Below are 23,447 nucleotides of genomic sequence, written 5' to 3'. Positions count from 1 at the left end.
AAACATCTGCTCTTCTTACTGACCTATGAATTGTATTCCTTCCCTCTGAAGTCCCAGACTCCTATACCACTGCCCCTTAGTTCAGCATGATGCATATGCCTCATTTTGCTTGACTATCTTTGGAATGCCCGTGTCCATATGGATTCCCCGTATGTACACTACTAAATCTGATTTTCCTCTGTTCCTCTGTCTCCTGTCAATTTGGTGTTTAGTCCAGCTAGAAGGACTCTTGCTCATCAACACCAGCATGTCACCCCAGGGACCTATGCTGTAACACTGAACTACTCAGTATTCCCAGAAATTGTCCTTACTCCATGCCTTTTGTTTAGATGTGCATCCACCAAGAATGCTCTTTCCATGCATCTCTGCCTTGTACACTCCAACATCCTTCAAACCCCACCTCAAAACCCATAACCTTGAGGAAGTCTTCCTCAGTCTTGTCTTTCCTCTTTCCCACAAGGACATATCTCCCCCTCTATGGCTCCACAGCACTCTGTCCTCCAATGTAAACTATAAACAGATTATGATTGATTTAATTAATAGTTCATATCACACAATAAAAGTTAAGGTCCTCCAAGGCAGAGATCTTGTTTTTATTTATGTGCCCAGGTGTCTAACACAAGGTCTGTCATGGATAGCTACTTTCCTTCTTTTTCTTTGGGATGGCCTTGGTGCCTCTATCACTTGGTTGGTAACCATGAGCGGGAAGACTGGAAACACCAACTTTTGCTGTGTAAAAGTCAAGAAAGTTCCTCTACTTAGAGAAAAATCCTGAAGAATACATTGTTTGTATCAAAGTAATCCCAGAATTCTGCTCTGCTACAAGTTCATATGAAAAAGCAGAACATAGTGAACAGGTTGTCAGGTTAAAGTTTTAAAAATATATGTATAGAGAGAGCCCCAGGATCTATATATAGTCCTGGGATCTATCTATCTATCAATGTGTATATATACATATGTATATATGTACATATATATATGTATTTTTTTGAGAGAGAGAGTATGCACAGGGGAGAGAGAGAATCTTTTTTTAAATATTTTTTAACCTTTTTATTTATTTATGATAGTCACACAGAGAGAGAGAGAGGCAGAGACACAAGCAGAGGGAGAAGTAGGCTCCATGCACCGGGAGCCCGACGTGGGATTCGATCCCAGGTCTCCAGGATCGCGCTCTGGGCCAAAGGCAGGCGCCAAACCGCTGCGCCACCCAGGGATCCCCGGGAGAGAGAGAATCTTAAGCAGACTCTGTGCTGAGGCTGACTGAGCATGGAGCCTGACACAGAGCTCGATTCCATAGACCTGAGATCATGACCTGAGCCGAAATCACGAGTCAGATGCTTAACTGACTGAGCCACCCAGATGCCCCTTACAGTAATGTTCTCATTCAAAACCAAGGTTCTTAGGGAAAATAAACTTCAAATAAACATAAGAAAATTTCACATTTCAATGAAAAAGAGACCCAGGTGTTCGAAGAAATTACAGGAACTAGCACATAGTATTGGCTTGGCAATCTCAAGTTCTTTGGTTCTATCAGCTCTTACCTGGACCAAATATTGCTTAAAATAAGGAAACTCATAGACCAGGACTCAAAAATTGATTTAGTGGGATTTGTTATATCAAACTCCAAATCTTTAAAGAGAAACAGCACGTGATAAAGTATGTAAATACAAAAAATTGAAACCCAAGTATAAAAAAATGTGCTCCCTGTCCCATTGTGATGGTTAATTTTATGCATCAGCTTGACTGGGCTAAGGGATGCTCAGCTCAGGCTGGTGGTAAAAACATTACTTCTGGTGTGTCGGTGAGGGTGTTTCTGGAAGAGATTGGCATTTGAATTGATAGATGAAGTAGAGAAGATTACCCTCACCAGTGCAGGGGGGCATCATCCAATCCATTGAGGATCTGGATAAAATGATAAGGCAGAGGAAGGGTAAATTTGTTCTCTGCTTGAACTGGACATCCATCATCTACTGCCCAACAACACCCATATCCCTGGTTCTCAAGCCTTCCGGTTTGGACTGGACCTACCTCACCAGCTCTCCTGGGTTTCCAGCTTGCAGACAGACTTCTCAGCCTCCGTAATCTTGTGAGCCAATTCCCCCTAATCAATCTCTTTCTTTACATCTATATATAATCTGTTGCTTTTGTTTCTCCAGGGAACCTTGACTGATACGCTGTTTAAAAAACTTTTTAAACTCATGTGTGGATACACTAGATATTTGATTAAACTAATGAATAAAGAATTTATGGTATGTGAAAAAAATCTGTCATTTTAACTTATAACTAATCTGACATTCACTTTTTCAAAAAAAAAAAAGATTTTATTTATTTATTCATGAGAGACAGAGACACAGGCAGAGGGAGAAGCAGGCTCCATGCAGGAAGCCTGATGTGGGACTCAACCCCGGGACTCTTGGATCACGCCCTGGGCCAAAGGCAGGCACCAAACCTCTGAGCCACCCAGTGCCATTCACTTTTTGAAGCATTGTCCAGACCCAATGTGAAATGCTGGGATTTGGGAGCGAATGGTCAAGAAAGAATTCTTGAGGCATCTTTGGTGTTAAAGGGTCGTCTTATTAAAGCATGGGGACAGGACCCATGGGCGGAAAGAGCTGCACTGGGGTTGAGGAGTGACTGATTATATACTTTCAGCTTGGGAGGGGGTTAGAGATAGTGTACTCTCCAAGGAATTTGGAAACAAGGTTTCCAGGACTTGGAGGGGTCAGCTGTTGTTAGGAAAAGGTCATTTACTACTATCTAGTAAATGCTTAGTCATGAGACCCTTCAGATGTATCAGCGGGCCATATGCTTGGGGGATGATTGCTAGCATGTACCTTGGAGGGTGGGGGTAGAGATAAAGGAAGTTCCCAAGAGGATTTTTTACAGGATCCTGGGGTTGGGCTAATGTCAAGCTAACGAGCAAAGTGTTAACATCGAGGCAGCTAAACTCCTTGAGGAAGATCACTCTGCCTGTCTCCAGTACTTGGGAATAGGCTGTAAGTTATAAGGAAGTTTAATTTTTCCCTTTTGCCTTTGTTTTCCACACCAGAACTACTGGAGGAAGAGAACAGAGAGTCAGCGCATAAAGATCTTACAGGGTCTCCAGGTGGTTTAGAAGGCGTACCTTCTGAAGTGTCCAGAGGACCCAGGTCAGGCAGCTCAGACAGGGGTTCTGGTCAGCTGAGCTGCCAGGCCGCTGGGTCCCTGGTTATCAGGAAGCAATGGACAAGGGGCTGTGAAGGCATCTATGCTGGGCTGGGGCGAGGGGAAACTGCACCCATAGTTGAGCACATCTCTGAGGAAGGCTCTGCCCCTCTCTGGACCCTGTGACAGTAGATTCCTGACTTCTGTTGTACCCCTGTGTGCACTGAGCTCTTCCAACATCAGAAAGGTTAAACTCACCTCCAGCCTCCTCCAAATGTGGCCATTTTTTCCTTGTGGACTTCTCTGGGAGGAGCAGCCTCTCTGCCCATCGTCCCAAGTCAGCACTGGGCAGAAGGAGAGAAGGGACTCTCAAGACACGAAAATAATGGCTTTGTCCCACCTCCAAGGTGTGATGGGATTATAATAAAAGACAATTTTCAGGGGTGCCTGGTGGCTCCTGGGATCAAGCCCTGCCTCAGGCTCTCTGCTCAGCATCGAGTTCTCTTCTCCCTCTGACTCTCCCTCTGTGATCTCTCTGGCTCTCACTTTCAAATAAATAATGTCTTTCCTAAAAAGAGAGAGGGAGAGACTATTTTCCAATGGAAAACTTTGTCCTCACTGGGTCCTTAGGCCCCTGTTCTTTTGTGCCCCTTTGCCAATTTTAATGGGCAAGACCCTAAATGGGAGAGAGAGAGAGAGAGAGAGAGAAAGTGCATGCACATGCTCTGGCTTAAAAAAAAAACGCACAGAATTTAACCACATAAAAACCTCCATCAGATGTTTTAAAAATTATATGAGAAAAGAACAATTAATGACAAATAATCCCATCAGCTAATGTCAATAATTTGGCATTTAAAAAGTCACACACAACTTCCAGGTCTATGGTGAGATCAGTGCTTCCCAAGGGTGACCCAGAGGCAATGCAAAGGTGCGCATCAAAGATGATGAGTATCTGCAGACAGGCCAATAAAATGAAGGCCTTTAGAACAATTTAGGCTTGAAATAAAAGAAATGACTGGCCAATATTCGCATTCTATTGTTCACAGTTAACAGAGTTATCTGAGCTATAGACAGCTATTAGGATATGTGGATGGATGACTGACAGGTGGAGAGGGATGTGATATGCACAGAGTAATGCCACATGGAAGCTAAATGGTGGAGGCATTGGGTAGACAGATAAATGCAGATGCAGAGAATCAGAGAATGCATTTTGAAAAGAGCTCCAGGGGAGTCATAGGGACATTAGTGCTTGAGAAACGCTGGTCTCTTCTGTTGGACCCACACCACCTACCTCATTCTAACAGGGAACATTTGTCAATGATATTTGTATATTTATCACTTTGTAATTCACAAAGCACACTTCAAATAGTAAAAGGAAAGGCAACACAAAAGCATTTACTGCATCCTGTGCTGTGCACTGTATCTATATGATCTCATTAACCCTTACGACCATCCTTCAAGATAGGCAAGGTTCCCAACAGGTGCTCCCAGAACTCGAAGAGTTTGACCGATGAAATCCATCCAGCATGGATTCCCAAATCAGACTTATTTAAAGACACCCTGCTGAGCCAGAGCAAGCCTGTGACTGTGACGAAATCCACATGATTAACATGTATCCTCCTAAAGGATCACAGTATTGTCCAACACATTCTTTTTGGCCCAGAGATCCTAAAGTTCTTTGGTTTAATTTCAGAATGCTACTTTAAATCAATTTGTTTCCATATTTTTGAGGACCTTTCAGATGGGATGCAACCAAAGCCTCTCTGTGATGCACCGAATGTCACGTTATCAGAATTTCCATCTACCTCATACAGCTTCTTAGCTGAACATGGCAGGAGGAACAATTTTGAACTGTGCTCTATGGGTCATCCACATTGTACTCTATCGGGTTCCTGATAATTTGAAATAGTGTAATATGAGATAACAATAAAGCCTGACTTTCTGTATACAACTTTAAAATAATGCAACTCACTGGAATTAAGAAAAAAAATCAATCAGGACAGATTTCAAAGCTCGGGTAAACTGTGGCTGGTGTTCATATTCCTGCCACACGGTGGTGCCACTGTAGCCAGTGAACAGAAATCCCCGCAGGGTCCTGTCAGTGCCACCTAACCAGGCTGTGGTTCACAGAGTCTTCTAGCAATCGTGTTGGTGGCTTTTATTTCGTTTTTGTGGTTTAAATTCTCTTTAAGTATCTTTTAACGATGTCATCCAGACCTGCCATGAGCGGCAGTGCTCCTGAGAGAGCTGGAAAATCGATTATAATCAAGGGAGATCAGCTGTGTGTAACCCCCTGATACCCTCTGCTGTTCATTAGCAGAGACCACGCCACAAGATATTTGAGATAATATTGAGACCAGACAAAGCAAAAGTATGCTACAGGGGCTGTTGACTGATGATTTCCTAGAATGCATTTCCCTAAGAAATACACTTAAGTGAAAATGAGCAGTGAGTGACGGGCACTTGGATTCCCACCCTGAGTTGACGGGTTTGTTTATTGCACGTTCTTACCCATATGCAGGCAGATCCCTGGTGACCAGAGTCTGGCTTGGCTGCTGGCTTCTCTAGCAGTTAGGCCCATGGACCATGGAGAGACCATCTGGGTTCAAGTCCTGCTCCCACTACTTCCCAGCAGCTTGTTTGGGGACAACTCGTTAACTCTCTGCATCTCATCAGAAAAATGGGCACTTGAGGTGCCCAGCTCACAGGGTTGCTGTGTGAGAACTAAATGTCCCAGTGCCTGGGACAGAGTATGTGCTCATTACCTGTTAGCCCCGGCCCCGGCTCAGGGCTACTCCACATCCCCTAGAGAAGGAGAGTTTCCATCAGAGACAGGGCTCTTCTTCATCTCTATTCATATCTGACACGAAACTAAGCACACTCTTCTCGGAAAATCAGCGTGTTATTCAGCTCCCTGCCAATCTCATTTTGGAATCCGTGGGAAAACTTCTGAGTTTTCCTAAAACCGTAGGAGAGGCTGTGATAGCTCCATGAATCGATGCTGGCAAGATGTTGGCAGAGTCTTCAGGGACCCGTTCCTCCCTTTTGCCCTGTCCCCCCCTCCCACTTCTCTGGGCTTCTCTGGCCACTTCCTCACATCCCTGGACACAGCACCCCACCAGCCAGGCCCAGAGGTCTCCCTGCCCCTCCCTCGAGTCTCAGAGAGCTGCACTCCATTAGAAACATCCTTACTCCTCCTCTGGAGGCCTTCCTCCCATCTCTAGGGAACAGGCTACTTTAGGGACAAGTGCAATGGTGAGAAAGGAAAGAAGGGGGTGACAAGGACACTTTTCTCTCTCCTTCAGAATGGCATTTAGGTGGGAAGATTTAAAGGGGCCAATTTTGAGGGCTGGGAGTGGAGGTTGCTTCTGATAGGGAGACTTTGACCCAGGACCCCCTAACGCAGCTGCAAAGGTCTGGAAAAGGGAGAGCAGGAGGGGATCCTTGGAGCTCCATCCCTGCCAGGGTTCAGAAGCTTTCTATTTTTTTCCCCATAGACCTGAAAGATTTTAGTTACCAAACTGTATTTGCATTTTTAAAAGAGTCTACTAACTTTTCCATTACACACACACACACACACCTGGGTGTATAAACAAAAGAGGGGCCTCAGGGAGGATTGTTGGGGTAAAAGACAGGACAAGAGATACAAGCCTTCTAATGGTCTAGGATTCAGAGGTCCTCACTTTGATAAAGCTCTGGAAAGAGCCCCGGAGACCTGGACTATTACCCTTAACTCAGCCACTAATTTGCTGTGTGACCTTGGGAAAGTCACTTTTTCCATCCTTAATTTCGAAAGTGAGGGCATCTGACAGCATGATCTCTGTGATCCTAGATGAGGGCTCCCCTCTCCATACCAGGCTCTAGTCCCTGAGAGACACCCAGTCTTTGTTTCTGCCATAGTTCCTTGTACAACTTCCAGCACAATATAGGTACTTGGTACATTAAGTGTTTGATGAGTGAATAATAAAAACAGCTGTCATTGCTGGACATCTCCCATGTGCCCAGCACTGTACCAGGGACCTTTATGGATATTCGTATAATTCTGACAACACTTTGAGGCTGGGGATTTCTTTTTAGCTTCTGATGCAGGAGGTTGAGTTGGTCATGCCTCTTGGCTATTGTCCCGTTGTTGTCATTGGTCTGTGCAATGCTCTTTCTGCTTTAATCCCCCACCCCACCCCCACCCCCGCCACTAATCTCCACTCCTGTCCATCTCCTCTCATGGGTGTCTATTTTAACACCTTTGATACATCTGTAAATATGCATATATTCTTGTAAAATATGTTCTCTTGTTTTGTGCATGCTGTGTTTTGTGTTTATGTCCACAGTATTGTAATACATGTGCTCTGCTTCTTGTATTTTTACCCAACACTGTTTTAAAGAGTTGCCCACATTGTGGTACGTGTCTAGTCCACGGCCTCTGCCTGCTGTCAGAATCCTCCAACTGCAGCCCCACAGCTTCCTTGTTCATTCCTCTGGCGGGGAAACCCTTCAGTGCCTTTGTGGTCTGCTACCTCAGCACCACCGTGACTATCCTCCTACACATCCCCTTCTGTGTCCCTTGTAAGTGAATTTCCCTGGGATATAATCCCCCCCCCCCCCAGGAGCCCCTATGGTCCCAATTTTAGAGCTGAAAAACAATGCTCACATCACACAAACAGAAATTGGGGATCTAAGATTAATTTCCAGAATCTCTGCCTCCAGATCCTGGTCTAGTTCCAAGGTGCCTCTATAAATAACTGGTCCAATCAGCTCAACAAGTAGTTCTCTGTTATGTGGATCTCAGTAATGAACTCAGATAAACCGACTGGGTTGTCTAGACATCTTGGCATTTGCTATTAAGGGCGTACTCCCCGTGGTGGGTGCATCGCCCTGAGACTGTGGCTTGAGGAACTTAGGCTTCTTTGAATTATGATCTCTTGTGCATTACAGCAAAAAGCAGTCAAAAGCATGTCCCACATGTATCGTCTTACTTCTCATAACAACCCTGTGAGGTAGAAACAGTCATTTCCATTTTATAGTGATAGAAACTGAGGTTCAGCATCATTGAGCTGTACAGGGGCATGGCTGAGAACCAACTCTAGGCCTCTGGGCCTGAGTCTCGTGTAATTTCTACCACCACTCCCACCACCACTGCCCCCTCACCCCACCATCCACCCCTGGAGCTCCTAGCCTAGGGAAACAAGCCTGCCCCCCACAGTCAGGCATTTGGATGAGATCACAAAAGCCCAGAACCTTGAGCCAGTTGTTTGCAAATCCTGTCTGCAGATGTCTGGCATCTAGCAGCGCCAGCTCCAGCCAGGAGAGACCCCAACTGGCACACAGAAGGGAGAGGGACAAGGCGCCAGGCAAAACTTCTTGCCTGGGCGATTCCGGAACTGCGGAGCTCTCCACAGTTTGGGCTGGTGGCAGCAAGGTGCTGACCTGAACCAATGAGGGGACAATCTGGCTTCTCTCTCCTGCCCAAACCCCACCCTGCCCAGACAGTGAGAATGTTAGCGATGGCAGAAGAAAAACTAATAGCCTCTGCTTTCGAAGTCTTTCCTGATAAATATCTCCAGTTTACTTGATTCCATTCCATTCAGTTTGCAAAGCCGTGCACTTTGAAAAATGTACTGTAGGGATCCCTGGGTGGCTCAGTGGTTGAGCATCAGCCTTCGGCCCAGGGTGTGATCCTGGAGTCCCGGGATCGAGTCCCAAGTCAGGCTCCCTGCATGGAGCCTGCTTCTGTCTCTGCCTGTATCTCTTCCTCTCTTTCTCTGCATCTCTCATGAATAAATAAATAAAATCTTAAAAAAAGAGAGAGAAAAATGTGCTGTAGCTCCATCTGACAAACATTTGCCATCTACTCTGCGCCAGGAAGTGTGCTGAACACTGAGGTTTTAAATGATTAAGCTCATGAGTTATGGGACACTGAGCAAGGAACCTCACCCCTGTGAGGGGTCAGTGATTCACTAGTATCTACGACACAGGGTGGTTGCAGGGCGAGTGCCGCTCAGCACAGAGTGAACACTTGACAGTGGGTTTTGGTGGTGTTATTACTCCATGTGGTAAGTGAGGAAGGTGGTAAATATGAAATGTTAGGGAGCCTTGGAGAGGAAGAGCGAATGCCCTCTGGAAAGAGCAGTGAGGCCACAGTGGGCTCTTCTGGGCAGAGATGATATGTACCTGATACTGAACTGTGGGGCATCTTCCCTGGGGAAGAGGCATAGGCAGCAGAGGGAAGTGTGGGTGACATTATGATGTTCCTGCCCTCTGTAAAGTGCCTGTAGCCTGTGTGGGTCTCTTCCAGGTACCACAGGCAACCACAGGCCTGTGGTTGCATCTATGTCCTTCCAAGCCTGTCTTCCCCGAGACTAGAGTGCCTGAGGCCTGAACCTATGTGGTCAACCCTTAGCATGGGGGCATCCACAAGGGAAGTCCCCATTAGGGATTTGTTAGGTGACTGAAAAACACAGGAGCATAAAAAAGCATGAGCCATACAAGCAGTGGTAAAGATTTCTGCTGGCTGGCATGTTGAGCAAACATTGGGAATGGCAGGGATCAAAGCTGGAAGTTAGCAGTGGTTAGGCTGTCAAGTGCCCTGTGTGGTGGGCAGGGGATTCCTCTGGATGGCTCAGACTAGAGTGATAGAAATGAGAGAGATGAAATGCAAAAGGGAAAAAAAAAAAAAAAAAGATCAGTCCCTAAATGGATTTGTAGGGGTGAGGGGTGAGTGGAAAAAGTCAGAGATGGCATTCAGCTTCATCTTGAACTGGCTTCCTGCTTTGGAATAATTTACCATGTTTGGTAAATTTATCATGTTTAGTATATTTGCCAAGAGTTGACAAATATTTATTCAAATGGGGCCTCTGACATTTTGCTGTGGTTGGTTCCCATCTGGATTTCCTGGCATGAAAGGTACTTGAATTGGTCAGGGTTCTTCAGAGAAACAGATCCAACAGGCTATGTATATGCCCCATGTATATATAGATATGGGTGTGTGTTTGTGTGTGTGTGTGTGTGTGTACAGAGAGGGACAGACAGAGAGACAGAGAGAGAGACAGAGACAGAGGAGACAGAGAGAGATGTATTTTAAGGAGTTGGCTCATGTGATTATGGAGGTGCAAGTCTGAAATCTGCAGGGTAGACCAGCAGGCTGGAAACCCAGGCAAGAGTTACAGTTCAAGCCCAAAGGCCATCTGCTGGTAGAACTCCTTCTTGATCAGGGGAGATCAGTCTTTCTTCTATTCAGGCGTTCAACTTATTAGATGAAGCTCACTCCCATTATGGAGGGCAATCTGCTTTACTCAAGTCCGCCAATTTAAATGTTATTCTCATCCCAAAACACAGAAACATCCAGGATAATGTTTCAGCAAATATCTGGGCACCATGGCCTAGAAAAGTTGATGCACTAAATTAACCATCAGTACTCTAGAAATCAGCCACGTTCTTGACATGGGAAGGCCATCTACAGCAGTGATACTTTCTCTCTCTGTCTCTGTCTCTCTCTCTGTATCTGTCTCTCTGTCTCTCTCTCTCTGTCATTTTCACTCCAACAGGGTCACTTTGGGGAAAATTTCAGGGGATGTCTCCACCCCTGTTTTCCCACATAGGCCACGCCATCCATTATTATTCTCCCCTCAACCTAGGGGCCAGGATATATCTGTAAGGAAGCAATTTCTGTTGTCCTATCTTCAAGTTCACTTAACCTTTCTTCCACCTGCTCAAATCTGCCTTTGCATCCCTCTAGTGAATTTTTCATTTCAGTTATTGCTTTTTGCAGCTCCAGACTTTCTTTTTGCTTGATTTTCAAGTTTTCTCTCTCTCTTTTTTTTAAAATTTTTTTTAATTTTTTTTATTTTTTATTTTTTTATGATAGTCACAGAGAGAGAGAGAGAGAGAGGCGCAGAGACACAGGCAGAGGGAGAAGCAGGCTCCATGCACCGGGAGCCCGACGTGGGACTCGATCCCGGGTCTCCAGGATCGCGCCCTGGGCCAAAGGCAGGCGCCAAACCGCTGTGCCACCCAGGGATCCCCAAGTTTTCTCTCTCTTTACTGACATTTTCATTTCATCCATCAGTTTCTTCACTTTCTCCACATCTTCCTTTAGTTCTCTGAGCATCTTTAAGACAGGTGTGTTAAAGTCTTTGTCCAGTATATTTACCATTAGGTCTTTCTCAAGAATTTATTTTTCTGTTGATTTATTTTTTCCCCTTTGAAATGGCCATACTTTCTTTCCTTCAAATGCCTTGTGATTTTTTTTGTTGTTGTTGTTGAAAATTGGACATTTGAATCTAATAATCTGGTAACCCTGGAAATCAGATTCTCCTCCTTCCCCGGGGTTTGCTGGGTTTTGTTATTGCTTTTATTTACTGGTTTTGTTGTCTTGATTATTGTAGGCTATCTTTGTGCTGAGGATCAGCCTGAGATATAAACTTAACATCTTCTCAGGTCTCCTCTGGGCATATGCTTTCATTTTCTAATTTCTCTTGAAAAAAGTTTTTTTAACATCCTAGTCATTAATGTCTGTTTCCCAAAAGGGAAAATAAAAAGAGAGAAAAAGGAAGGGCAGTGGGAACCAGCCCAGAAAATTCCCAGCAAGTCACTTCAGCTGGAGAGGGAGGGGCTTGCAACAATGGCAGGAGGTGTGACAACAATAGCAGCCACCTCTTTGCACCTTCTGGGATCAGAAGCAGCAGTGTCAGAGCACAGATTCCTAGGAGGACGAGATTCTTTTTGCCTGCTCTGGTTCTTGCAAGTTGTGTGCAGTCTCCTCCAGGAACACATGCACAGCTGCCTGCCATGTGGCTGGGATAGGGGATGGGCAGCCGCTACTGTGCTAAGAACTAAAATTGATCAAAATTCACTACAATTTACTGTCCAAGTCTTCCCCCTTGGAATTTGCAAGCCTTAAGCAGACTCCAGAGTTCCAAGATAGTTATATCAGACAGATTCTTCCAGTGCAATTGTTGCCTAGGTGGGAAGACAGATTCCTGGTGCTTCCACCACTCCATCTTCCCAGAATCCCCTCTTGTGTTTGGTCTTAAAGGATTGTTTGGCTCATTAGATGGGCTGAAAGAAGAGGGCATTCCAGGCATTGGGAATAGCATGTGCAAAGACTGTGACAAGAATGAGTATGAGTCTGCTGGGGAAATGAAAAGAATTTTAGTATACACATGGGACAATGGGAAGATGGGGAAGGGGAGGGGAAGTAAAGAGAGATGGAAACAAGAGCAGTCTTTGGCTTTTGTGGTAAATAAATCCTCATGGCAGAGTTCCTGCTGATGTGAAATTCAAAATTGTATTCAAAACATAGGATATACGGTGATCAACCAAAAGCCCTGCATTTGAAGTGTTAAGTAAATTTAATTTGTTCAGCTTTTCTAAACACAGCTATAAACAGAAATAAACAGAGCTTGAAAAGGGTGTTTTGAATCTTTTTTCTAAAGAGGGCAGAGTCAGAAAACTTTTCACTATTTTCAAGGAAATTGTCTTCTCTGTGCTTTGGAAATGGTGCCTACCACCTTGCATAGTTAACAGAAGTGGAGGGTCCTGTGGTCCCAGCATCTCATATATACAACAACCTCTTGGAAGCCTCTTCTGAGGCTTCTTCCTGCAGGCCTCTGCTTTCCTCACCTTTGCAGCCTCCGACATTTCTCCTCAGTGACAACCCAATAGCCTGTTTACCTACCATCTCAACAACCAAGAGAATCAAGGAACCCCATGGAGAAGGGGAGCAGTGGGTAATGAGAGCAGTTTGCATTCCATTTTATTGGCAATAAATGAGAACACAAGCTCCAGTTGGGCATTTAGTTCAACAATAGTCTCCAAGGTGAGTGTAGCCCCACAGCCAGCACCATCCAACTTCTGCTCACTCTGTGTGGCACTTGAGACTTTTCACAGCACTATTCATAAAATAATAGCATGCCAACTGCATCTTTAAAAAGTATTAAGGTCTGTTCAATGAGGAACATATTCAAGGGAATTTAGACCCTCTGATTTGGTCAACCAGAAAATTCTATTAACTAGAAAATTCCATTTTTCAAAGAATTCAGAGTAACAAAGAGTTCATTGGAATCTCCCTAAAATAAGTCTTCTGGATTTACTCCCCTAAACTTAATCTAAGGACTTGGGAGTTGTGGGGCACCTGGGTGACTCAGTGGTTGAGCGTCTCCCTTTGGCTTAGGTCATAATCCTGGGATCCTGGGATCGAGTCCCACATCAGGCTCCCCACAGGGAGCCTGGTTCTCTCTCTTCCTATGTCTCTGCCTCTCTCTCTGTGTCTCTTATGAATAAATAAATAAGACTTTAAAAAAAGAAAAGAAAAGAACTTGGAGTTGTAGCAATGCATTTCATCTTAACCTAGAGGGCTATTCATTCGTTTGACAATAATTTATTTAGCATCTACTATGTGCTAGGCATTGTACTGGTTGTAGTGGTTCAACTTCATAGGCAATGCTCCATAATGAAGGAGTACGAGCCTACATGTCCTCAGTTGAGCAGAATGGGGAGACTGCCCAATGGAAATAAAGACCCAAATGATAACAAACGGGGGCTATGGATTGAGAGCTTGCTGGAGTAGTTATCCCCCATCACTTGCATTTGGCAAAGACTCAAAGGCAGGCACTGGAGCCAGAAAGGTTTATAGTTAAATAAAGAGCCCCCAGGCTTCATGGGTCCTCTGCCTCGGTGCTGTTGCCAAAGAGAAGCCAGAAACAGCTGACTGGAAGCAGGGTGACTATGTGATTGGCTTGGGATGTCTTTGCTTTTCTCTGCCTAGTCCTGAGTTAGAAGTGGCGGCAAAAAAAAAAAAAAAAAAAAAAAAAAAAAGGAAAGTTGACTGCCATTGATCAAGTCCTGACTGTTTTGGGCTGATTACTGCAGAGGTTTGTGGTTTTCCTTCCCAAGCTGGTTGTTGCAGAGGTTGTGGGTCCGAGTTCCATTGTCATTATGGTCTGGCTGTTGTCTGTTTTTATATTAGGTGTCTCAGGACATACACATCCCTGATTTTCATTTTCAGATTACTTGAGATGTTCATCAGACAGGACACAAGCCAGAAGCAGAACTGGGTTAAAAAGTGAGGAGTAGGGATGCCTGGGTGGCTCAGTAGGTTAAGCATCTGCCTTCAGCTCAGGTCATGATCCTGGAGTCCCGGAATAGAGTCCTACATGGGGCTCCCTGCTCAGCAGGGAGTCTGCTTCTCCCTCTGCCCCTCCCCCTGCTTGTGCTCTCTCCCTTTCTCAAATAAATAAATGAAATATTAAAAACAAAAGAAGTGAGGATCAGAGTTGAGCAGTGATGGACAGACAGCAGACACGGGAGTCCATGGTGCTATCAGTGCAGCTGGGAGACAGGTCTGGGATGTTGGACTTCTATGATGGCTCATCCTCACTTCCTTTCTATTCACTCTGTTTGCTCAACAAATATTTCTATTTGTTATTTCTATGTGAAAGGTTGTCTTCTCTTTTCTCCATGATGCTTCCCTCAGTAACCACCACCTATTCTAATGTGTCAGCAGGCCTCCTTCCCTCACATTTCTGAATCTCCCTTCTTCCAGTTTCTGAATTCTCTTAAATGGGTTGAATGGTGTCCTCTAGACCACACACACACATAAAAAAAAAAAAAAAAAAAAAAGATATGTCTACATCCTAATCCCTGGCATCTGTGACTGTGACCTTATTTGGTAAAAGGGTCTTTGCAAATGTAATTAAGGATCTTAGGATGGGACCATTCTTAATTATCTGGGCAGGCCCTAAATCCAGTGACAAGAGTGTCCTTGTAAGAATGAGTCAGAGGGAGACCACACAGACACGAGGGAGAAAGTGATGTGAATATGGAGGCAGAGACTGGAGGAATGAGGCCACAGAGTAAGGAGCACCAAAGATTGCTGTTAGTCACCAGAAGCTGGGAGAGAGGCATGAAATGGATTCCCCAGCAGAACCTCCAGAGGACTGTGGCCCTGCTGACACCCTTATTTAGGATTTCTGGCCTCCAGAACTGTGAGTGGCTAGATTTCTGTTGGTTTAAGCCACTGTGGTGATTTATTACAACAGCCACAGGAAAAGAATACAGTCACCCATAGGAAAGAGTTACTTTTGTTCAGGTCACATAACTGTATGATTTTGAATGCTTAGTTTATAGAAACACAGTTAAAATCACCTAAAATTTTTTTCAAAAGAAACCAACAATATAGCCATGATCCTCACCAGGCATACTGCTTATTTCTATTCATGTTCTCTTGCATTCATTATACTAATAAGTATTGTAGAGCTAGCATTTGCCATGCTTCCCTTTCATGCAGCTTTACAATGGAGATGTTGTCCCATGCAGCTTCCTTGTCTCCACTGTGATAGTCATGGTTGTGGCTCTAGAGCAGGACAGCAAGCTTTGATTATTTAATCACTTCTCTGTTGTTAGGTATCTAGGCTATTGTCAAACTTTTTTGTTACAGATAATGTTACAATGAAAAAATCAAAACAGTAATAACCACCATTAGTGGTGTGCCCACGATGCCTCATGTTCAGACATTTCACCTTATAAGGTTTTATTTAAGCCTCTCAATAAATAATTATTTGAAGCAAAAACAGAAGAAGCTTCTTTGAGGGGGAGACAGGTATTACAGATTAAGAAAATGGGGCTCTGATAGGTCAATCCACAGGCCCCCAAGTCCCATAGAGCTAAGAAGCAATTTGATCTTTCTGACTCCAAAGCCCACATTTTGTCATTAAGCCATACTGCCTCCCAAAATTTAGCACAAATAAAAATTTTAACTTGCATCATATCTTCAAATTACATTTCCAAGAGTGAGATGAGAAAGTCAGAAGTTAAACACCTATCAGGTTCTGAATGTGCATCATTCAGATGGGCTGGGTATTTGCCATGGTGCCACCCCAGCTGCATCCATTCTGCATCCTTCTCTGCCCTGCTCTGTGACCCAGGAGGCTGACTCCTATAAACCCATCATGCAAGTGGCTTCAGGTTGTGTGGGAGGAGAGAGCGGTTGGATATTTCTTGCTCTGCCTCCTCTGCTTCTGAGGTTTGGACAGTGGCTGTAACCTTCGCCCTCTAACCCACCCAAGAGACTTTAGTCCTCTCTGTTTTCAGCAATGACAGCTTCTTGCGTCTCCCCCTCCAGGCCCACGTAGGACTTGTTCTCCTGTTCTCCTGTTGCTGGTCCCAGAGTGTTTCACCATCACTGGTTGGCTCCCTTAACTCTGTCCACTCCTGCCTGAGCATCCTCATTCTCTCCCTTGAGTTAACCTTCTAAGTATACCATTCTTCCTGCAGAATGGTTATACTGTTCAAAAATTTCTTGACAGTGAATGATCCCATTGAAGCCTGAGATCTGGAAGTGCAAGAAAGAGTTGCAGGACAGGTGTGGAATCCCTTTGGATGAACTTTCCTGTCAAGTCCTCTGGCCATGACTTCTGCATGAGGAGTGTGGGCTCAGCTTCCCTGACTCTTTCCCCAGGTAGACACCTTTTCTATATAGAGCCACCTTCTAGGAATTTGGAATTGTGACCCAGAAACTACTACTATTCCTCATGGTAGTGCTGTAGCAGAAAGGTCAGGTAGGTACTGCTGGGTCTGGGACCAATGGTCCACCATGGCATATTGTAACCTGGCCTATACAGAAAGAGAAAAGATCTGAGACTCAGATCTACTGGAGGGAGTGTGGGTGGTAGAAGGCATGTAACCTGAGATTCAGATCTGCTGGGGGGAATGTGGTGGGGGTGGATAATCCTAAAAGAATGACTTCACTTCTCTGTGACTTAAGTTCCTCATTAAATTGGAATGGTAATCTCTGACCACTTTACAGGATTATTGTGGGAGAAAATGAAATAATGGATAATGAAAAGATGGAAGGAAAGGAGGGAGGGAAGGAGGAAGAAAGAGAGGGGAAAGGATGACAATGGAAAGAGATGGGGAGGGAGGGAAGCGAAGGAGGATGATGGACAAGAAAGAGAAAGAAGAAAGGGTTACAGACAATGCTAGGTGACCAGCTTTTTATAGAGCCAACTCCAGGGCACAACAATATCAGAAAAACAGAAAAACATAAGGCCAGAAGTCTACAGTCCTTGCCTGCATTCTCCAGAAACCCTCTAGGGGAAACAGTGGTAGAAATTAGTTTGATCAAGCATGTTCAACTTCACTGTCTCTGTTGGATCCCAGTGAGCCTATCCTAGCAACATAGGAGTATTGTAGCAGGAGATGCTTTCAAAGAGCTTTTTGTCTTGGGTTTTCATTGCAAAACTATTCCAAACTTCGGGTCTTTCAGTCTCATGCACCTAGTTTCACCATTGAAAATATAAACTCTAAAGAAAATTAGCATGATAGCCTTTATTGGGAATTGATCGTTTTGAAGGGGGAAGGTAACTTTCTTGGCGAGTGACATGTCCATGTATATCCTGTATCTGAATTTTATTTGTCAGTGTTTTTCACCTCCACTTGAGCTACTCAAGAGCAAGGAACCCATCATATGCCCACATAGTAGATCCTCATCTCTATGCTAATTAGTTAACCAGTTAACAGACACCGAGAGTACTAGAGTTGATAATGGATAATGAATGCCTCTATTGCCATATTCTTCCAATATTTCTTACACGTCTGCCACCTGCCAGGCATTGTTCTAAGTGATGGGAGTACAGCAGGGCACAAATACTACAAAATGTAACCCCTCTGCCCCCCCACTATAAACTCTTGCAAAATCTTACCAGAAGCTGGGGCCATAGATTAACCAATTAGTAAAAAAAGACAGAAAAAGAAAAAGAAAAAAATAGAAGAAAGAAAGAAAGAAAGAAAGAAAGAAAGAAAGAAAGAAAGAAAGAAAGAAAGAAAGAAAGAAAGGAAAGACTGCACTGCCTTATAATGCAGATTAGGATGCAGGAGATGGGTTCATTTTGAGCTTTTAGCGGTATAACCTTGGTAGAGTCACTTGACCTCTCTTGTCTCAATGTCCTCATCTGTAAAATAGGGATAACAGAAATATCTAATAAAATTGTTATGAGGATTAAATTAATGAAGACATGTAATGTGCTTAGAATAATTCCTGGCACATGTTAAATACCCAATAAACGCTGGCTGTTTATTGCTGTTGCTGGTTTAACAACCCTGAATAGGTCATCACAGCTCTGCTTCAGTTCTTCCTCTATAAGATGGGGGATGATATTAACATCTCCCTCAAGGGTAAAATTCAGGTGAGAGAAGAAAGTGGAAGCACTTTATAAATGAGGGGTTTAAGCTAGGGACTCAAAGCCTCTAGTGGCTGGTTGGCCGGGCCAATGAGGGGTGACGAGGTGGAAAGTGGTAGAGAGTCATGGGGACTATGAGCCAGCACGACGCCAACACCAAGCTCCAGCGATTGTGGTCATGCAGATGTTTCCAATGAAGCCACAAATCCAGATTTTTATGTAAGATTCCTAGTTTCTAAATGTTGGCAATTAAGTCAGATTTTTGTTAAAGACTTTGAGAGCCAATCAAAACAAAGGTGCAGGCTGCCAATCTGTGACTTGTTATAAACTTTTACAAATATTACTTAATAAACCAAGGAAGGGGGGAGAACTCTGAAAACAGCTGATGCAATAAACCAGCTGGAAAGCCAAGAAATAATAACATTAATTGGGTGCCACGTGTTGTGCACATGATAGCATTTGATTCTCTTAGCAATCCCAAGAGCTAGGCATAAACATCCCCATTCTACAGTTGGGGAAACTGAGGGCCAGAGATGCCTAAGGTCACAGACCTTATGAGTAGGGTTGTATGCCGTATCTCTGTGACCCCCAAACCCAACTTCTTTCCACTCTGACAGTGTGGCAAGATGTGCAGCACATCTCACCTGAGCCCACAAGTCCCCATCATGACTGCAGAACTAAAATGCTGAAGGGAAACCTACGTGAAGATATTAAAGTTAACCATTTTCTAACATTTGGCACCTGAATTGACCCTCATCTAGAAGAGGGTCTTGGGCATTAGGGTACTCATTCAGTGAGGCATCCGGTCAGGTATATACTGAGAGAATTAAGCAGATATTTCACTCATCCAACAACTATTCCTTGAGCACCTACTCTGTGCCAGGCATAATATTAGTGTTGGAAATATAGTAATCAATGGAAAAGCAACACCCTTACCCTAGTCTAGTGAGGGGAGAAAAAAGTAAACACAATAACATCATTTTAGATATAATTGTCAGAAAGAAAAATGAAACAGGGTAAGAGGATAGACTGTGATTGAGGAGCACATTATTTTATCGTACACATTTTTTTCATTAAGATTTTTTTGAGTAGGTAGTACATTTACATGTTTAAAATAATCAAAATGATAAAAAAAAAAAAAGATATACCTGGAGGGGTGCCTGGGTGGCTCAGTTGGTTAAGTGCCCAACTCTTGGTTTCAGTTCAGGTCATGATCTTGGGGCCATGGAATAGAGCCCCAAGTCAGGCTCTGGGTTCAGTGTGGATCCTACTGGAGATCCTCCCTCTGAGTCTGCCCCTCCCCCTGCTCATGCTATAAATAAATAAATAAATAAATAAATAAATAAATAAATAAATAAATAAATAAATTCCTAAAAAAAAATACTGTATTTCTCCTATTTTGAACGAATTGACCGTCTTTGCATATGTTTAAGGGTCATTTGTGGCTTACCCATTCTGGTATCTTGCTCAGCTTTATCTGTTAGATTGATGGTCTTTTTCTCCTCTATTTCTAGAAGCTTTGCATATATTAGGGGGATTTATCCTTTCTGATACAAACTGCAAATAATTTTTCCCAGTCTGTCATTTGCCTTTTGACTTCAAGTTTTTCTTTAAAAAAGCTTTTTTGCTTGTTTTACTTTCATTTCTAATTTTTTTATTTTTATTTATTCATGAGAGACACATAGAGAAGCAGAGACACAGACAGAGGAGGAACAGGCTCCATGCAGGGAGCCCGATGTGGGACTGGATCCTCAGACCCCAGGATCACGCCCTGGGCCAAAGGCAGGCGCCAAACCGCTGAGCCACCCAGGGATCCCCTCATTTCTAATTTTTAAAAGTAAACCTAACATTTAGCTTTTGAAAGTCTGAATTTTGTAACTCATCCAGAATCAATTACAAAACTCACTAGTGCCTGTCAGAAGCAAGTGACCAAGTCCTGATGAAGAAAACTGAGATTCAGAAAAGATTAGTCCTTTGTCTACAACATTTGTATACAAACATTTACGTAGTATATATTCTGTGTCAGGACAAATAAAATGGTTTACTTTTTTCAGTTGTATTTTTTTCCTACAACATTTAATTACAAATATTTGCTGCTGTTTATAATAAGATCCAATAGATAGGGCAGCCCTGGTGGCTTAGCAGTTTAGCGCCGCCTTCCACGCAGGGCATGATCCTGGAGACCCGAGATCCAGTCCCAAGTCAGGCTCCCTACATGGAGCCTGCTTCTCCCTCTGCCTGTTTCTCTCTCTCTCTCTCTCTAATAAATAAAAAAGATCTTTAAAAAAAGATCCAATAGATGAAATATTTTTCCATGGATGGGGCCAAGAATACAATATACAAAACAGGGTAGAATTTTTTTATTCCCCCAAAGAACAATTATTATTGTAAGAACCAAGCACTGATTTACAACTGAAATTCTGGAATGCAGCCCATTTGCAGTTTCCAAAAAAGTGGTTTGGTACATTTTATGTCTGTAACTCATACTAAGCTTTGTGAAGGCAGAGACCAGGTTCCCCACAGTGCTCACTAAATAATTCTGAGGACAGCTTACTAATTGGTTGATTATGGAAAAAGTGGCCTGGGTACATCAGGTCTGTAAGTGCCCACACCTGTGTACAAGCTGTTCTTGGGGCCTGGAGTCCTTCTGTATACCTGTTCTCCAAAGCCTGGGCCTTGGGAAGTGGGGCCCTTGTCACTTCTGGGTCATGCCCCCCCTCCCCCCACCCGGACTGTTGGGCCTGGGAGGGACCATTTCCTGAAGTTGAGAAGTAGACAATTGGCCAGAGCCTGAGAACCAGTCTTGGAGTGCAGGGTTCATCACAATCTCGGTCAGCCCAGACCCTGAGGCTACGAGGCCCCCTATGACCACAAACCCCCCTGTGAGCTCAAGATAACTCTTCTCTCAGGGAGCTTCTAGAAAGAGACAGAGGCAGAAAAGAGAAAATAAACTAATATTTACTTTTTACATATTTGGTCTTCAAAACCATCTCACTGAAATTGTAGTATCAGTGAATCCCCATTGGTAGCCTAAGGAAACAGGCTAAGAAAGGAAACAAGCTCAGAAACAGGCTTGTTTATGGTCACAGAACTAATAGACACCTGGTCTAGAATAATGACATTATCAGTAACAGCTAACAGTTATTGGAAGTTTGCCCCAGACCCAAAACTGCCAAGCTGTTCTAAGAATGCGCATGTTGGATGCGGTTCTGGTAAAGTTGGTGTGGCCACAGCAGGAAACAACAGGGCTTGAAAGTAAAACATTTTCCTCACAGATCCCAGAAGGAGGTCAGTGCCTGTCATGGGGCAGAGCCACAGGGGAAAGCACCAGTGCTGGTCAGGAGAGAGAAAGAGTGAGGGAAAGTCTAGGCCAGAGCCTTTGTTGGGATTTCTTCCAGAAAGATAAGGCAGGGCAGGGTAGAAAGTTGGAAGAATTCTGGCAGGCTTTGGGCTCTCGGGTGGTCTCTAGTACCAGCCCTGGGATGATTAGGGTTTGCTGTATGAGGGTTAGATAAGGAGGTGGGTGAGGCAGTATAGACTCAAGACTCACTGGTTTGCCTATAAAAGGCAAGGTCAGGGGTAGGTTGATATTGTCATTAGGAATTGCTGGCTCTGGGATGGTCAGCCTCTTCCTGGATCGATAAACCCAAGAAATGACAGTTAATGCAGTTGATTCTGTGGTGAATGGATGCCCAATAGACAAATCCAACATCTAAGGAAACACAGAACATAGTGCTTTATGTGTCAAATTATCTAATGCTCATGATTGTCCTCTTTTTTTTATAAAGATTTTATTTATTCATGAGAGACACAGAGAGAGAGAGAGAGAGGCAGGGACACAGGCAGAAGGAGAAGCAGGCTCCATGCAGGAAGCCTGAGTGGGACTCGATTCCGGGTCTCCAGGATCGCCCTGGGCTGCAGGTGGCGCTAAACCTCTGAGCCACCGGGGTTGCCCTCCTGACTATCCTCTGAACAGGAACTGTTATTAACCCTGTCAGTTACTGATGAGGAAACTGAGTTCCCGAGAAGTTAAGTAACTTGCTCAGTGTCGTCCAGCTGGTGAGTGGTACACCAGTGGGATTTACACCTAGGTTCCTAGCACTCCTGGCCCACAGTGCCACCCTGATATTTCCCCTGTACCAAGCACTAGTGCTCAGAAGGGAGGAGGAAAGGTGCCCTCCTAACTGCTCCAGGTGGACTGAAAATTCTCCTCTGCAGAAGCCAGATGCTCTGGTTCTCCTTCAAAAAAGAAGGTCAGAAGTGCTGGGATTCAAATCCTTGCTCTGCCACTTGCTGGCTGACTGTCCCCTGGAAGTTCAATTTTTTTTTAAATTTTTTTAATTTATCTATGATAGTCACACAGAGAGAGGAGAGAGGCTGAGACACAGGCAGAGGGAGAAGCAGCCTCCATGCACCGGGAGCCCGATGTGGGACTCAATCCTGGGTCTCCAGGATCGCGCCCTGGGCCAAAGGCAGGCGCCAAACCACTGCGCCACCCAGGGATCCCTGGAAGTTCAATTTATACAGGCCTAAGTGATCTCGCTTGTAAGATAATGATGATAATATCTTCCTCACAGGGTTGTTGTATAGAATGGATGAAATCAGGTAGGCCAAAGACTCAGCACAGAATAAGTGCTGAGTAAGTGGATTTTCCCTTGGTGTATTGGTTGAGACCAAGGCCTTCATCCACACTGGGGGAGGTTATTTCTCTCAGGATACAGAGGTCTCCTCTCTAGCCCAAAAAAGTTATTTGGCTTCCACCGGTGAGGAGAAGGAGGTACTCTCTCCTTAGATGTGTGAGTGGTGAAGTCTGGGTGGGGAGAAGTCTTACTCCCATTTGCCTGACTTGTCCAACTGCTTCAGAGTCTGTTAAATATGGCAGTATATGCCTTTCTGTTGAGTCCAGGTTGGATTGCAGGAGAAGCTGGTAGAGCCACCAGTTTCTGTGCTTTATATTTCACATATGTGGAGATATTGTGCATCAGACAAGAAATCAAGAACCCAAAACATTTCACTTTCTTTTAGGACATAAACCCACTTCTCCTGGCATACTCAAGTTTCCTAGTTCTGTCTGGCTTTGAAGACAGAACCTTCTTCCTCTGTCGTGTTTGGCTTACTTATACCAAACAA

General features: G+C 44.2%; 1 long non-coding RNA gene across 1 annotated transcript in view; it reads right to left on the bottom strand.

The window, feature by feature from the left end:
- Nucleotides 1–3,030: 3,030 nt before the first annotated feature.
- Nucleotides 3,031–23,447, bottom strand: part of LOC144310600 (uncharacterized) — a 43,944-nt gene continuing 23,527 nt past the window's right edge. The window contains exon 5 of the long non-coding RNA XR_013376269.1: nt 3,031–3,488. This is a non-coding gene — a long non-coding RNA (uncharacterized LOC144310600). The remainder of the gene's footprint in view (nt 3,489–23,447) is intronic.

The sequence above is a fragment of the Canis aureus genome, chromosome 3, assembly GCF_053574225.1.
Source record: "Canis aureus isolate CA01 chromosome 3, VMU_Caureus_v.1.0, whole genome shotgun sequence".
Lineage (NCBI taxonomy): Eukaryota > Metazoa > Chordata > Mammalia > Carnivora > Canidae > Canis > Canis aureus.
Note: the sequence above shows the minus strand (reverse complement) of the source record. Positions and strands in the feature narration are given on the sequence as shown.